Genomic DNA, 16,270 nt, shown 5'->3' on the forward strand with positions numbered 1-16,270 from the left:
TAAAAATTCTTCTTTGTCTTTGACTATTGACAGGTCTACTATAAGATATCTTAGAGAAGATCATTTTGGGTTGAAATTTTGGTCTGACCTATTTGCTTCATGACCTTGGATGTCCAAATCTCTCCCCAGGTTTGGGAAGACCAAACCAGTCATTATTTCCTTCTGCCCCTTTCTCCTTCTTTTCTCCATCTGGGACTCCACTGGTGCATAGTATCTTTCTCTTAATGATGTCACATAAGTCTCTTGGGCTTTCTTTATTCCTTTTCATTCTTTTTTCTTTTTGTTCCTCTCATTCAATAATTTCAAATGATCTTCCTTTGAGATCACTGATTTCTCCTGTTGCTTGGTCCAGACTCCTGTTCAAGCTCTCTATTAAGTTCTTCAGTTCAGTCATTGTATTCTTCAGCTCTATTGTTCTTTTTTAGGTTTTCTATCTCTTTGTTGAACTTCTCATTTTCTTCTTGTATTGTTTCCCTGATTTTGTTAAATCGTTTATCTGTGTTCTCTCTTAGCTCTCTAAGCATCTTTAGAACAATTATTTTGAATTCTTTGTTGAGCAATTTATGTATCTCTATTTCTTTGAGGTAAGCCACTAGAAGTTTACTGTGTTCTTTGGTGGTGTCACGTTTCCCTGCTTCGTCATGATCCCTGTAGCCTTGTGTAGGTGTCTGCACATCTGAAGAAACAGTCACCTCTTTCAGACTTTATGGACTGACTTCGGTAAGAAAAGACATTCACCAATGGGTTGAGAAATGTTGGAGTGTGCTGTGACTCTGGGTCTAGTGTAAAGGGCACCAAGTGCAGGGGCATGCCATGGGTATGTGCACAGCAGTGGAGGCCAGTGACAGGAGTTGGGCACGCAAGAACCTTCAGGAGCCTTGGCTGTTGATGTACACTCCTGTGGCTGCAGGGTCTCCTCATGGGCTCATGCATGACAGTGGAAGCTGGCGAAGGGAGTTGAGCAGTGCTGTACAAGTGCACAACAGGAAAGGCTAGCTGCAGATGAGCCCAGTGGTGCAGGCCAGTGACAGAAGATAGGGCTGAATCCAGGCCCACAAGCATCTGTGGGAGCCCTGGCTGTTGGCATGCACTTCTGTGACTGTAGGATCTTGCCATGAGCATACAAATGGCAGTGAAGGCTGATGACGAGAGTCAGGCAGGCAGCGTGCAGGTGCACCACTGGAAGGGCTAACCCCAAGTGCACACATGGTGGTGGGATTCAGCCACAGATGTCTAGGCTGGTATCTTTAATCTCACACAGCTGCAGAGGCCTGGGCTGGCTGCCAGTGTAGATCTGGGGCTCTTGTGGGGTTGGAGAGCAGAGAGGGACTCAGGTGTGGCTGGTGTCTGTGCATATGAATACCCGGGGGGTGAAAAACAGTGAACTCTGCAGGGGGTCTGTGATGGCTGTTGATTTCTTCAGTGGTGCAAGCTGCTGGGGTCCTCTGCTTCACTGTATTGCCTTTGCCTCTTTGTCTAAGATCAGTTGACTTTATTTATGGGGGTCAATTTCTGGGCTCTCTATTCTTTTCTATTGATCTATTTGTCTATTCTTTCATCAATACCACACTGTCTTGATTACTGTAGCCTTATAGTAAATCTTGAAGTCAGGTAGTATCACTTCTTGAACTTTGTTTTTCTTTTTCAATATTGTGTTGGCTATTCTGAGTCTTTTACCTTTCCATATAAACTTTAGAATCAATTTGTTGATATCCACAAAATAACTTGCTGGCATTTTGATTGGGATTGCATTGAATCTATAGATCAAGTTGGGAAGAACTGACATCTTGAGACAATTGAGTCTTCATACCCATGAACATGGAATATCTCTCCATTTATTTTGCTTTTCTTTAATTTTGTTGATCACTTTTGTAGTTTTCCACATATAAATCTTTCATACACTTTTTTATATTTATATATACAAGTATTTCATTTTTTTGGGGGGCTAATGTAAATGGTATTGTGTTTTTAATTTCAAATCCCACTTATTGTTGGTATATAAGAAAGCATTTGACTTTTGTATATTAACTTTGTATCCTGTATAATACCAACAAACTTAAGGAATTGTTATGAAAATCAAATGAGAAAATGGACACAAAGCCATTAGCTCTTTTGTGCTTAGCACAGAATGAGTATTTGATAAATGGTAATTTAAAAAGAGGGAGTTGTGGAACCAGAGCATGCCGGCAACATCAGATGAATGTGTGAAGAGGTTAGATGGTAACAGCCCTGAGCTACTGATGCTAGTGTTTAATATACATTTAATGCTGATTCAGAGGAAACTTAATGGCATTGTGAGTAGGAAGTGATGATTCTTTAAAAAAGAGCAGAAATGAACACACCTACTTTCACTTCAATCTGCCTTTAATAGCAGTGTAACCAAGGACAGGTAACTTAACCTCTCTGGGCTTCACTTCCTTCATCTGTAAAATAAAAGGATTCAAGTTATATATTTAACACATGTTTACTGAATGGCTGATATATGCCAGGCGCTATGCTAGGCTGTAGGGATAAAATGGTGAGAAAACCAGACATGCTCTTCATGGAGTTCATAACTGGTAGGGGGAGTTAATACAATCACATAGTCATACAAGTATATGTAAAATTACCACTGTGGTACATGCTCTGAAGGGAAGACAGAGCTGGTGTTATAAAAGTGTGTCAAAGAAAGACCCAGATCTGGCCTCAGGGATCCATGAGTGTTTTCCAGAGGAAGAGATTTTTGCTGACATCTTGTATTAGTAGTATGAGCTGGATGATTTCTATAGTCTGTTCCAACTGGAACATGTTACTGTGACTTGACACACATGACAGAATTATGGCATCCTCTGAAGCTATGCTCATCTCTATCATCTTAACCAAATCCCATCCTGCATTGCCCCACCTCTCTCCTTCCCTTCATATGAAGCTACTTGAAGGAATGGTCTACACTCCACCATACCCCGTGGCTCAGTCACTCTTCAATCTGCTGCAATCTGATTTTCTCCTTACTTCCAAATTAAACAGGTATCACCAATATAACCAAGGGCCTCGTGGGTGATAAATAGACTACTTTTTGGTTTTTATCCTAACATTTGGGCCGCATATGACATTGGGTCCCACCTCCTTGAGACCCACTCTTCTTTTTACTTTTGGGGTAACATATTTCCCTTCTACACCTCTAGCTTCCCCCTTCCAATCTCCTTCACAGTCTTGTCTTCCTCTCTGTGTCTTTTGAATAGCGTTGTTCTGAGGTCCTAGTCTTTGGGCTTCTTCTCTACATGCATGTACTGACTAATCTCATTCATTACTAGGGCTTGATTACCACTCTGCACTGATAGCCCCAAATCTGTTCTTTTTGTTCTAATCTATATCTCTGAGCTATAGACTCATATCTCCTACAGATCCTTGGTCATTTCTCCAGACAAATTTGATATATCCAAAGATGAACTCATTGTTTCTCGCACTGAAATCTGTCTCTGTGTGGAGTGACACCTCATTTACTAGTCATTGGACACAGAAACACAAAAATCGGACCATTTTTTTCAAATTTGCCATGATATTTCTCATTTGGTGACTTTACACTTGCTAGTACCTCTCTTTAGAACATTCTTTCTCCCTCTGTATCTCCTTCTACTCCCATGTAACGCTTGCTTTGGTGTCATCTCCTTTAAGAGGCTACTGCAGGTACCATCTTGGGGTAGGTGTCTAGGGTAGGCAGAATTCTAAGGAGGTCCCCAAGATTTCTCATCCCTTATATGGAGTGCATACTCCATATAATTCCTTCCCTTTGACTGTGGGCAGGACTTGTGAAAATGATGCGTTGTCACTCCCACAAGTAGGTTACGTTACTTGGCATAGGTGCAAGGATTTTGCAGATGAAATTAAGGTTCTTAATCAGTTGACTTTGAGTTAATCAAAAGAGACATACTAGGTGGGCCCGAGCTAATTAGGCAAGCCTATAAAAGAGGGTCTAGAATTCAGAAAGATTCTTCTGCTGTGTTTGAAGAAGTAAGCTGTCATGTTGTGAGATGGTCTGCCTCAGGACCATGTGGCAGGGATCTAAGGGGACCTCTAGGAGCTGAGAGTGGCACCTGGCTGACAACCAGAAAGAAAGGGGACCTCAGTTCTGTAATTACAAGGAAGTGAATTCTGCTAGAATCCACGTGAGCTTGGAAGAATACCCTGAGCTCCAGAAAGGAAGGCAGCCTGGCTAACACCTGGATAGAAGCCTTGTGGGACCCTGAGCAGAAAACTTATGTAAGTTGTGCCCAGACTCCTGACCTGTGAAAACTGGGGAATAATAAATATGTTGTTGTAAGCCACAGATTTGTGATAATTTGATACATGGCAATAGAAGAATGATCCAGTGCCCCTCCTAGTGGTTTCTCTAACACTCTGCTGATCTCCATCATAGCCCTGACCCCACTGACTTGAGAATCATTCTCTTCTCCAGACTCTGAGCTCATTACCTACAGAAGGATATTTCTTTTGTTTTCTTTATATCAGTACCTGGCACAGTGTCTTAAACAACGTTCACACTCAAGAATTGTTTGTGGAATGAATAAATGAAATGACTCATGAGGAAATAAAAACATATATGATTGAAACAGATTAATTCTGCCTTTTCCATGGAAATTCTTTGAAAAAAAAAGATTCTGAAATGGAGTTTCTCAGCAGGTTTCCTGCCAATAATGTGTGAGGTTTTTTGTGGTTATGTACCTCGTTTTTATCAACCCCCAGGCTTTAACTAAAATAAAAGTTTGAAATGCATAAAAGTTTAAAAGTCCCCCAAAAGCTAGATTTTGCAATAACAGTGCACTAACCAGGACTTATTGGGTCAAGAAAATGAATTGTGCCTGACGTATCTTGGCTTACGCCAGGAACTGATGGAGGCATCAGGGAGAATTGGGCTCAATAGTCATTTTATGGTTCAGATGAACCATAAACTTTCCAAGTTCTATCAGCTAATGAGTTGTGCTTGTGTGTTCCAACATTGCATTGCTTTGAAATTATGTGCCATGAAATGTAAGCCATTAAATTGGCTCGATGGATTTCTCTACTGGGGAGAGTTAAAGAAGAGAACTGAAGAGAGGCTGCGAAGTGCCCTGCCCCTCTATTTTCACTGAGAGTTCTGAAGCATAAAAATTCGGGCAACATGGGTATGAGTTATGAATCACAGTGGTCAAACAGCTCAAAGTCAAGGCCCTGTGGGAGAAGGGGCATAACCAGGGCAGGAATTTGGATGGGCTCCTTTACAAATAGTTTTCCATTTTAATGATGTGGCTTTTTACATTTTCATCATTATAAAAATAATATATACTGACTATAAAAATCAAATTAATAAAAAGTGAAGAAGTAGAAAAATTTACTTATAATTTCACAAAAGGCAATCAAAATCACTGATGTCATGTTTCCTGTGGACTTTTTTCTTTACTCATATTAAAAAAACATAGCTATGATCATACTTGCTCTGTAAGTTCACTCTCTGCTTTTCTCTACTTTATGTTATAACACTAACTTTTATGTTATTATGTACTCTTCGTAAACATTTTTCATGGTAATTTGTTTGGGAGATAAGTTTTAAATAAAGAAAAAAACTACTGGATGATCTAAGATGTTTACCACAGCATTATTTATAATAGAAACATCATTGGAAAAAATGGAGGAACAGCTGTATAAAACAAAAGAGAACCATATCAGAGAACACATTCCATTAAAATTATTTCCTTAGGATAAATCATCAAAAATGGAATTACTGGCTAAAAGGAAATGAATATTTTCAAAGATCTTGGTAAATGGGCTTAAAAAGTTTACTTTTCATTTATTTTTGTTTTTCAATAAATCTTAAATTGAAGTATTATATTAATACATAGAACACACAGTGTCACAAACCGAACATACCCTGTGGGGCCGCCACTATCACCTATGCTACCAGCATTCCGGAAGCCTTCATCACGCCCCCTCCCAACACAGACTCCTCCCCTTCTTTCCTAAAGATAATCTCTATTATAACTTCTCACACCATAGTTTTGCCTATCTTTTTCCCCTTAGCATTATATAAATGGAATCATATAATATGTATTCCTTTCTGTGTGGCTTTATTCCCTTAACAATATGATCATGTTTGGAAGATTCAACTGTGTTGCTGTGTATAGCAATACTTCATTCATTTTCATTGCTCTATGGTATTCCATGGCATGAATGTAACGCAATGCATTTATTCTTTGTGCTGCCAAATTTTGAGGTCATTTTTTAGCTAATAAGAATAAAGCTGCTATGAATATTCTGATACGTTGCTGTTGCATACATGCCTAGGAGTTAAATTGTTAGACTATAAGGTATGTTCAACCTGAGTAGATACTGCCAAGTAGTTTTCAAAAACAGTTGTTCCAATTTATACTTCGGCATGCAGTGTATGAGAATTCTAGCTTCTCCAAATCTTCATCAACACTTGATTTTGTCAGTGTCTTTAAACTTTGCTGCTGTGTGCACGTATAACAGTATCTCATTATAGTTTTAATTAGCATTTTACTAACGCCTAATGAGTTTCATCACTTTTTTGTAAGTTTATTGGTCATTTGGTTCTCATCTTTTGTGAAGTGCTTGTTCATTTCTTTGAGCCTCTTGTTTTCTATTGGATTATCTGTTTTATCTTCATGGTATTGTGGGAGTTTTTTGTTTTGATACATATACATATTTGGATTAAATGTTTAATATAATTTTTTTATATTAGCTTTTTAGTTGTATTCTTTTAGTAGTTACCCTAGGTATTACAAAGTATATGTTTAAATACTTTACATTCTAGTGTAAATTAGTACTCTGCCACTTCATGTGTAAGGCAAGGACCTCAGAACATTTTAACTTCTTTTATTTCTTCCCATCTTTTGTGCTATTTGGATATTTATTTTAAATCTTTCTATCTATCCATCTATCATTTATCTATTGCAAATCTCACAGAACATTATAATTATCATATTTTACTATCAGTGATCATTTATATTTACCCACATATTTAATTATTTATGCTCTTCATTCTTTGTTGGGTCTCCATTTGTTGGATCTCCATTTTCCTTCTGGGATTATTTTTCTTTTGCCCACCTAAGAACTACCTTTAGTATTTCCTTTAGTAGGATTGTTCTGTTGACAAAGTCAGTTATTACTTGTCTGAAAAGGTCTTTATGCAGCCTTAATTATAGGGAGATAATTTCACAGTATATAGAATTCTAAGTTGTTAGATTTTCTTCCTTTTAGTTATTTGAAGATTTAATATCACTGTTTTCTGGGATTCCATTTGTTCATGTTGAAAAGTCAGCTGTCAGTTTTATTCCTATTCTCTTGGAAGTAATACGTCCCTTTTCTCTAGTTGCTTTCTCCTTGTCCTTCATTTTCTACAATTTATTGTGATGTACATGGGTTTCTTTTTGTTTATCCTGCTTGGGGTTTGTGATGTTTCTTGAATCTCTAGCTTGAAGTCTTTCATCAGTTTTTGAATAATCTCAGCCATTATTTTCTTAAATATCGCTTTTGCCTCATTCCATCTTTTCTCTCTTTATGTGATACCAATTAAATGTATGTCAGGCTTTAAAAAAATTATATTCCATATATCTCTTATTCTCTTCCTTGTAATTTTTATCCTTTTGTCTCTCCATCCTTCAGTCTTTTTTTTTTTCTGACCTATATTCTCTCTTCAGCTGCATTTAATATTTTGTTAAATCTATCCATTGAGCTCTTAATTTTTAAGAATTCCCCCCCCCAAAGGTATCCCATTTATCTCCTTTTTGTAGTTTCCACTTCTCTCCTAAAATTTTTCATCTTGTCATTTATTTTCTTGAACACATTCAACAAAATTACCATATCTGGATCTCCTGCATGCCTGTTTCTTTTCTATTTTATTCTTTTATTATATTTCATTGTAATTTTTCTTTTATTTTATGGTCAGTTCTTATATTTTTGTATGCTGGTTTTATTTTTTTATGTGAGTGCTATACACTGTGTCAAAAAATTGTAGGGATAGTTTGAAGTTATGGATTATATCTTCCTACAGAAAAGATTTAGTTTTGCTTCTGGCAGGATGTTAGGTGTGGATTATTTCCTGAATTCAATTAGGAAATGTACTGTTTGAATCTGGGCTTCAGTCCTTGTGAGTACATTTATACTTCACTCTTTTTTCTTGATTGTAGTCCTTCTGTGTCACAACCAAAAGCCTGGAATATTTTTCAGGAACCCATCTTCTTTGTGGCCCTAAACTCCAGTTTTTCTAGCCCCATCCCTGTGAGACTTATGAAAACTCTGTTCAGTTTCTCAAATTCTCAGTTGCTGCTTTTGAATTGGTAAATGCCTTCAGAGGGAATAAAACATCAAATATTAGATTCATGTCTCTGAGCTTCCCTTCTCCCTAGGATACTGAACTCACAAGTCCTCAGTGCCTTTGTAGCTGTTAGGTGTGTTCAAAGAGATATTTCAAAGTATTTTGTCCATATTTCCTAGCTGCTGTCAATGAGAATGTTGGTCCAAACAAGTGAATCTACTTTGCCAGAAGCAGAACTGTTTTTAATTTATTTAATTTTAAACAGAGAGAAAAAGATCAGAGGCAAGGAAACAGAAGACCAGTCTGTGGGGATGTATGGGAAGACAAGGTAAACATCAAGTGCAAGCCCACTGGAACAGACTATGGGATTGGTGATGCTTGTGTACTGAGCACAAACGTCTCTTTCATAGGATGAATCTGATTTTATATCTTCCCATCATTTCAATATGAAGAACTCTCTCCTAGGCTTAAAGGAGATATGCTTTGGAGGTGGAAGCATTCATTGACGGAAATGTCATCTAATATGGCTAATCCTTATAATGATCTTAACATATGAACTTCAGTTTCCCTATCCTAAAATTTAAACAGAGTATAAAATACCTCCTCTGGGTTTTTGAAAGGACTAAGTGAGATAATGGTGTAAATTTTAGAGTGACACTCAAATATAAATGTTTACTATTGATTTGTACTTCCCCCAAATTCCCAGGTTTCCTACAATCTCTATGAAAAATCCCAGCCCAACAGCAATAATGCTTGCACACTAGGACTTTCACTGACAGGCGGGACTTGCTTGATCACATAACAGTCATGAGTTTGGGAAAAGCTTTGCCTTTTTGATTTTCTCTTATTTATAAAGCATGTCTTGTTAATGCTTGGGTTTTATCCTCTGAAAATAAATTTTAGTGCTTGCTATTGTTATTATTATTCAATCTGCCACATTATACCTGCTGAATGAGTCCTTACACAATTCAGTTTAAATGTATTGAACACCAAAGGTTTTTTCCTTTTTCATTAGTAGACTGTTCACCTGAAAATTAAACTGAAGCAAGCATCAGTGAGCAGTCTGCTCTGAGTGCTGAAAAAAAGACACTTTAAAGACAGTGATTTCAAAAATATCTCAAAATAGGCATTTAAACTGTAATTTAGACCAAGTAGAGAAAACTGGCTGTTGGTAGTTATCAACTGAATGTTTTTTTTAATAAAATTTTCAACAGTGAGGGGCCAGCCTGGTGGCATAGTGGTCATTTGTGTGCTCTGCTTCAGTGGCCTGGGGTCGCAGTTTCAGATCCTGGGAGCTGACCTACACACTGCTTACCAAGCCATGCTGTGGCAGGCATCCCACATACAAAGTAGAGGAAGATGGGCACGGATGTTAGCTCAGGGCCAATCTTCCACAGCAAAAAGAGGAGGATTGGCAATGGATGTTGGCTCAGGGCTAATCTTCCTCACCAAAATAAATAAATAAATAAATAAATAGATAGATAGATAGATAAATAAATAAATAAATAAATAAATAAATTTTCACCAATGAAGATACTACTTCCCAATATATCCCTGATATATTTGCTGGCCTTTTCTTCCAGATGAAAGGAGATTTGCTATAAATTTGTTTAATTTGCTAATTCCTCATTTTCATTAACTGCCACCCTTTATGATGTGTTCTCTTCATAGGACACTCTTTTTAGTGCTGGGCTTCAAAAAATACAAGATTCATTCCATGCCCTTAAAGAGCTTCCATATAGCTGGGGAGATAGGATATGTGCATAAAACATACATAAATAATAAATAAGGCATTAGGGACTAAGGAATTTCTATAGAGGTGTGTTTGGTTGGAAGTTAAAGAAGTCCTAAGCTGGGGCGATCCGGGAGTCACAGAGGAGATATGAGTTGAGCTGTGCTTTGAAGATGTTAGAAATTAGTTAAATGGAAATGGTGAAGGATGGGATTCCAAGAAGCTGGAACAGTATGAGCAAAACCCTAGCAATGGGAATCTATGTGGTACAGTATAAGCTCCACACAACAAAGCACTAGAAGGTAAGCTCTAAGACAGCAGGCCTTGGTCTATTTTGTTCATGGTTTTATCTTCAGTACCTAGGTCAGATCCTGGCCCACAGCATATGTTCAATAAGTATTGATAGATTGCATGATTAATCTGAGAGCAAGGAGCCCACCGGTTTGTGTGGTATGGGATTCTTTGCAGAAAGTTCTCAAGGAGAGAACAGGAAATTAAAATCTCTGGGGAATTGGGATCCTCTCTGAGAGCCATAGGCAGGGACCCTGAAGGATCTTGTCCTTCAGCTCACATCAATGGGTCGCATCTTAAGCTGGAGCCATTTGCGTTATACGTGTGGGGAAAGGTGGGACATCAATTAGCAAAAAATTCCTTCCACATTTGGGCATTTCTGAATGGCAGTCTCCCATCCCTACTTTTTCTGAGTTTTTTTGGTATTGGCAGTAGAGGCTTTGTGTAGGAGCCTTAATGGAAACTAAAGTTTGGAAATGAAATACAGCTCAATTCATGAAAGGCCTTTCTTGAGAGTCAGACAAGTTGGGGTTTGGAAAGAGCAAACTGCTAAGTCTGATGTCCTTGCAAATGTGGAGTTGTATATTGAACAGATGGTTTGAATTCTTTCAAGAACCTGTGATGAGGACTGTAAAAGCTGACACTGATTCATTGAGAATATGTCATGCTAACCTCACTTCATTTTGGGATGGGGTCGCTAGACTGAGAGACCAGGCAATGCTCATTGATGTTTGCTTTAATTCAATTTTCTGCTGAACAACCTGTGAATGGAAAGGGAAAAAGTATCGTGAGCATTAGTTTCACTCTAAGCTGAACTTGGCAAGGAGTTGCTCAGCTGGAGTAATATAACAGATTGGGTAATAACAATAATGGTATTAAAGCTCACTTTCAGAGCCTAAAGTCTAGGCAATAAGGACTTAGTCTATGGATAACTAAAAAACAGAAAAGCCAAACTTTCCAAACCCACAAAGTAGCTTAAGGCCAGCTAGGCTTTTGACAAAGTTCTTTTCACTTCTAAGTTGAAGAAATAGGATAATAAAGTTAAATAAAAGTCATAACTGGTTGAAACACTGTGCCGCATTGCAAGAATGTTGGTTTTTGACCAGGCTCGTCGCTAGGCAGTGTGCCTGAGGATTCTGCCTTTGCGCTCTGTCCTGCTTGACATTCTATCAGTGACTTCAAAGAAGATAGTGAAGCTGGCTTACTATATTTTCCATAAGTCTATAGTGCAAAGTTATATGTGGGAAGATGCTTATAATGTAATATGTGATCATTTTTTAGGTTTAATTGTGTTGCCATAAAAATAAATTAGAACAATGTGTCTATAAAACCCAAGAGTACTGGCTCAGATGTTCTGAGTAGCTGTCATGCTCACTACTTTCCTCAGAGAAAAGTCATTGCAAATGGTTTGTACCATGCGTCTCTGTTACTTGGACTCCATGGATTGGTGTCTGACTCAAAGTGACTGGTGAGTGACTCTTGGGAGAATTCTGCCCCATGGGGGTGCTTTATATTGGACAATGACTAAGAGACCTCACATGAGCCTTTTGGGGATTTTTATGTGAGAAACAGATGATCCGCAGAGAGTGGCAGCACATGTTATGAGAGCACAGAGAGGGTGGTGAACATAAGCCATGAACCAGGAGGAATATCTGTGGGCACAATGGAGACTAGAGAGAAGGGGAGTCAAGAGAAGAAAAGAGAATAAAAGGGAAGAGCCCAGAGGAGAGGTGAGGTAGATGTTGGGATATAAAAGCTGCCCTTATGTCCTGAGCAACTTTCCATGAGGTCTGTGTTTTTTACATGCCGTTTCTTTCCTGTATTTTTAGCAAAACTCCATGTTGCTTGAGGTAAACCAAGTGTTCCCTGAAAACCCGAAAAAACCCACAGACTTCAAATAGAGAGAATGATGTGGGTTGTACAGCACCCTTTCAGAGTTTTAGAGACATAGAGTTTATATCAAAGCCCTAAGCAAAGGAGTCTTGAGAAGATTGGTCCTTTTGGTGAAAAAACAAATCAAAGAAAGATGGTGCCTTATTAGGGAAACTTTCCCTGTTTCAACTACCATAAAGCATTTACATTTCTTTATACATTTCATGAAAGTTTTCCATTTATTTTGACCTGAATTGATGCTCAAAGATTAATAAAATATCTAAGTTTGACTTTTAATTCAGATTACCATTTAAAAATCCATTATAAACATAAAAAGTATCCAAACCAGCATCTATCCTCTAATTTTTAATAGATTTTAGAAAAACTTCACAGTTAGAGTTATGTTCCTCTGAGTGAGGGTGACAATCTACAGAACCATTAGATATATAGCATCTTTTGGTACAATATTGGGTTTTGCATTTATTTTCTTAACTCTCACAAAATAAAATGGCATCAAGGGAGAAGCCAGGGGTATACAGAAAGAAATTCTTTTCTTTTCTTTAGGGCTAACAGGTGTCTATAATCCCTTTCTCTTGGCTGCCTAAAAAGAAAAAAATGAGATTCGGTCATCTTCATCTTACTCTCTCTTTCTGATATTTCTTCTCCTTTATTCCTTGACCTTACAATGCTGAGCAACAGGAGAGAGAAAAGAAATAGAAAGCAAAAAAGAGGACATCAGATTGGAAATGTCAGCTCCATTACTGAAATGTCATGGGGGTAAGATGAGGGCTTGGGACCACAGGTGGAGAGGTAGTTATGGAAATGGGACCAACAGTGGGAGAACCTCTATGTTATCACTCAGGGAGACACAGAGATCTCCAACCAGGTAAAACTGGAGCTTGAATGTATCCAGATACTTCAAGACAGAATGAGGCCACGGGTCAAAATCAGGCATGAAGTCCAGAATCAGAGGGCACATCAAAGTCAGAAGCTGAGCCAGCACTATGGAGAAACATAGGTGATAAGCTCACCTGTTTTAAGAAACAAATCAAGGTTGTTTCTCCAGGGGTGTCAGTCATTAGAAGGCTGGTGCAAAAAGATACAGAGATGACACACTGAAGTAAGCATGGGGTTTATTGATCACTAGTGGTCAAACAGGACCATCGGCCCTCCAGCATACCAATCAGGAAAAAGTAAAGAGCTTAAAGAGTTGAGCTGCTGTTGTCAAGTATATTTCATCATTGGTGAATCTTTTTTAATGACTGTGTGGTGCTGGGCATTATGATGGGGATTTTTTTGCTGGCATCCCTTGATACAAATGTTCATTAAGTCCTTTTGGGTTTCCTCATAGCAGACAGTCTGTTGCTGCAGGATGTCCTGGTCCCTGCTGAGAAGTTGGTATCCAAAGTCCCCTTGTTGGTTAATAATAAATTCTTATAAGATATGGCATCTTATCAGCAAATTGTCCATCTGCCTCAAGGTCTCTGTCTCTGGAAAATCGTATCCCAATTGTATAAACCAGTTACTGGATTCCAATTTTAGGTAGTGGTCAAAAAAATCTGGCAACGAGGAACCAAATGACATATTGGGGGTGGAGAATGAAGAAAGAAGGTGGGTCACATTGTTTAGTAGTCTAAAGTTGTTGGAGGTCAGATTCTGGTGAATGAAGCAAGAGGGCAAGACATTAAAGCCTCTGTCTAGACACAGTCTAGGAAAAGGAGAGGATTCCAGGCAAGCTGCACACCCACATTCCTCATTCCTTCGTTTAATACTTAAATGACTTCTTAATGTTAGGTCCTATGCTAGAGAGATAATGGTGGGGATATATAACAATGAGCAAAACAGACATGGCCTCTCACCTTATAGGGCTAATGGTCAAAACGGACAGAGGCCACCAATATTGCCCCTAAGGAAACAAACATTTACCCAACCTGGGAGTCTGATGTGCTCCATGCAGAGGAAGGAGCTAGACTAGGGGTGGGACACGCCTTGTTGAGATGAGAGTTGGTGGACTCCATAAAAACATTGACGTGTACTTTTTAAAGTTGTTTTAACATTGCTCAAGGAAGGAGTGTGTGTGTGTGTGTGTGTGTGTGTGTGTATAAAGGACTACTTTATAGTTAGATGGTTTTTAAGTTAATATTTAGTTTATTAAAGTCACAAATTAAAAAAACCCTATTTTTCTTAAGGCTTTAAGTTCAACTTATAAAACTTGTTATTCTATCTATAAATTTATTAGATATATAAGAATAATTACCTTTCCATGTACAATAATAATGTTTCATAAATTAATAAGTTTAACAGATTGATTTCTCCTAAACAAGTAACCCCATTTACAAACCTAATTAATTTACGTCTTTTAAATATCTTTGTGTACATTAAAAAGCAATTTGTCTGATTCTCTTAAACACATCAAATGGTTGAAAGGGCAAATTTCCTACATCCACAAAACAAGCTTGCTCTAGTGTCAGAACAGCTTTTGTAAATTAAATAATTCATGTTTATAAATGTCATAAATCAAGTTTTGTTAAATATTCAAACTGTTTACAAAGAAACTTTCTTCCATCTTTTACAGGAAAAGCACAAGTCTAGTGTGTGTGCGTGTTTTTGCAATACCATCAAGCAATTCTCCAACTCTCAGTGGACACTAACTGGGTGTCCTACAATTAACTCAATTCTGACACTATCTACCTGGAAATAGCATCAGATCCCACAGGTTGAGGACTCAGTGCTACAAGACTGTCCCCTCCCTTCATCAGATGCCAGGCAAAAGTCCAGATTGTCACCTTTGCTTCTGACCCACTGCCTGTAGATTGGAGGTTCCCACAACCCCCTCCTTGGGTTCAGTTAATTTGCTAGAATGGCTCACAACCCAGGAAAACATTTAATTACTAGATTACTGGTTTATTATAAAAGGATTTAACTCAGGAACAGCCAGATAGAAGAGATGCATAGGGCAAGGTATGGGGAAAGGGTGCAGAGCTTCCATGTCCTCTCTAAGAGCACCACTGTCCCGGCATCTCCACATGTTCACCAACCCAGAAGCTCTCTGAACCCTATAGTTCAGGGTTTTTTTATGGAGACTTCATTATGTAAGCATGATTGATTGAATCATTGGCCACTGAAGATTGAACTTAATCTCCATTCCCTCTCCCCTCCCTGGAGGTCCAGAGTTGGGCTGAAAGTTTCAACCCTCTAATTACATGGTTGATTCTCCTGACAACAAGACCCCATCCTTAGACTCCCTAGGGGCTTTTCAAAACTTACCTCATTAACACAACAAAAGATATCTTTACTCTTCGCTTAGGAAATTCCAAGGGTTTTAGGAGCTCTGTGCCAGGAACAGGAAGAAGACTAAATAAATATTTCTTATAAATCACAATTTCACAACAAGGAACATAAATTTGAAATTGCGCTGTTTCAATAAGAAAAAATATGACTATCTTTATAATTATAAAATAGTTCTAAATATGACTAAAGGTATTAAAACAAAATTTTTATACACTTCACCATCTCTGTTTATTTTTATACCTTCCTCTGGTCTTAAAGTCATATATCCGATAAAAGGAGAAGATTAATTCTATCAAGTGGGCTAGGGCAACAGAGCTAAAGGCCAGGATCATGAAGTGGACGCTGCCGACCAGAGAAGTGGATGGGATACTTATTTTCTGTGCAATCCAACCCAGTCACAGGGAACCTGTGGAATCCTTTCTTTTGGTTGGAAACTCTTTGCTAAACACAAGAATACCCAAACCTGTGCCCTTGGGTGCTTTCAAGCTTCACCTTTACCCATTTATTATCCTCTCTTTCAACATTTTATTGTCTGTTTTGGATAGGAGGAATGCTTGAACTCTTCCTACCCCCAATTGGGTGGTCTCTAATCTTTTGGCTGATGATTAAAGTAGTTAATTGAATTTTGTACTTCCTCATCCAGGTTGTCAAATTTTCCATTCTCATTGGATTTTGCATTCCTTTTTTTAATTTTTTTGAATTTTAATACAGTTCAAATGTATTTGAATAGTTACAGTTAAAAAGTTTTCTTGCCTGGCTTTTGGCCACAATTCTATTATGGTCATTTATTGATA

This window comes from Diceros bicornis, chromosome 38 (genome assembly GCF_020826845.1).
Source record: "Diceros bicornis minor isolate mBicDic1 chromosome 38, mDicBic1.mat.cur, whole genome shotgun sequence".
NCBI lineage: Eukaryota > Metazoa > Chordata > Mammalia > Perissodactyla > Rhinocerotidae > Diceros > Diceros bicornis.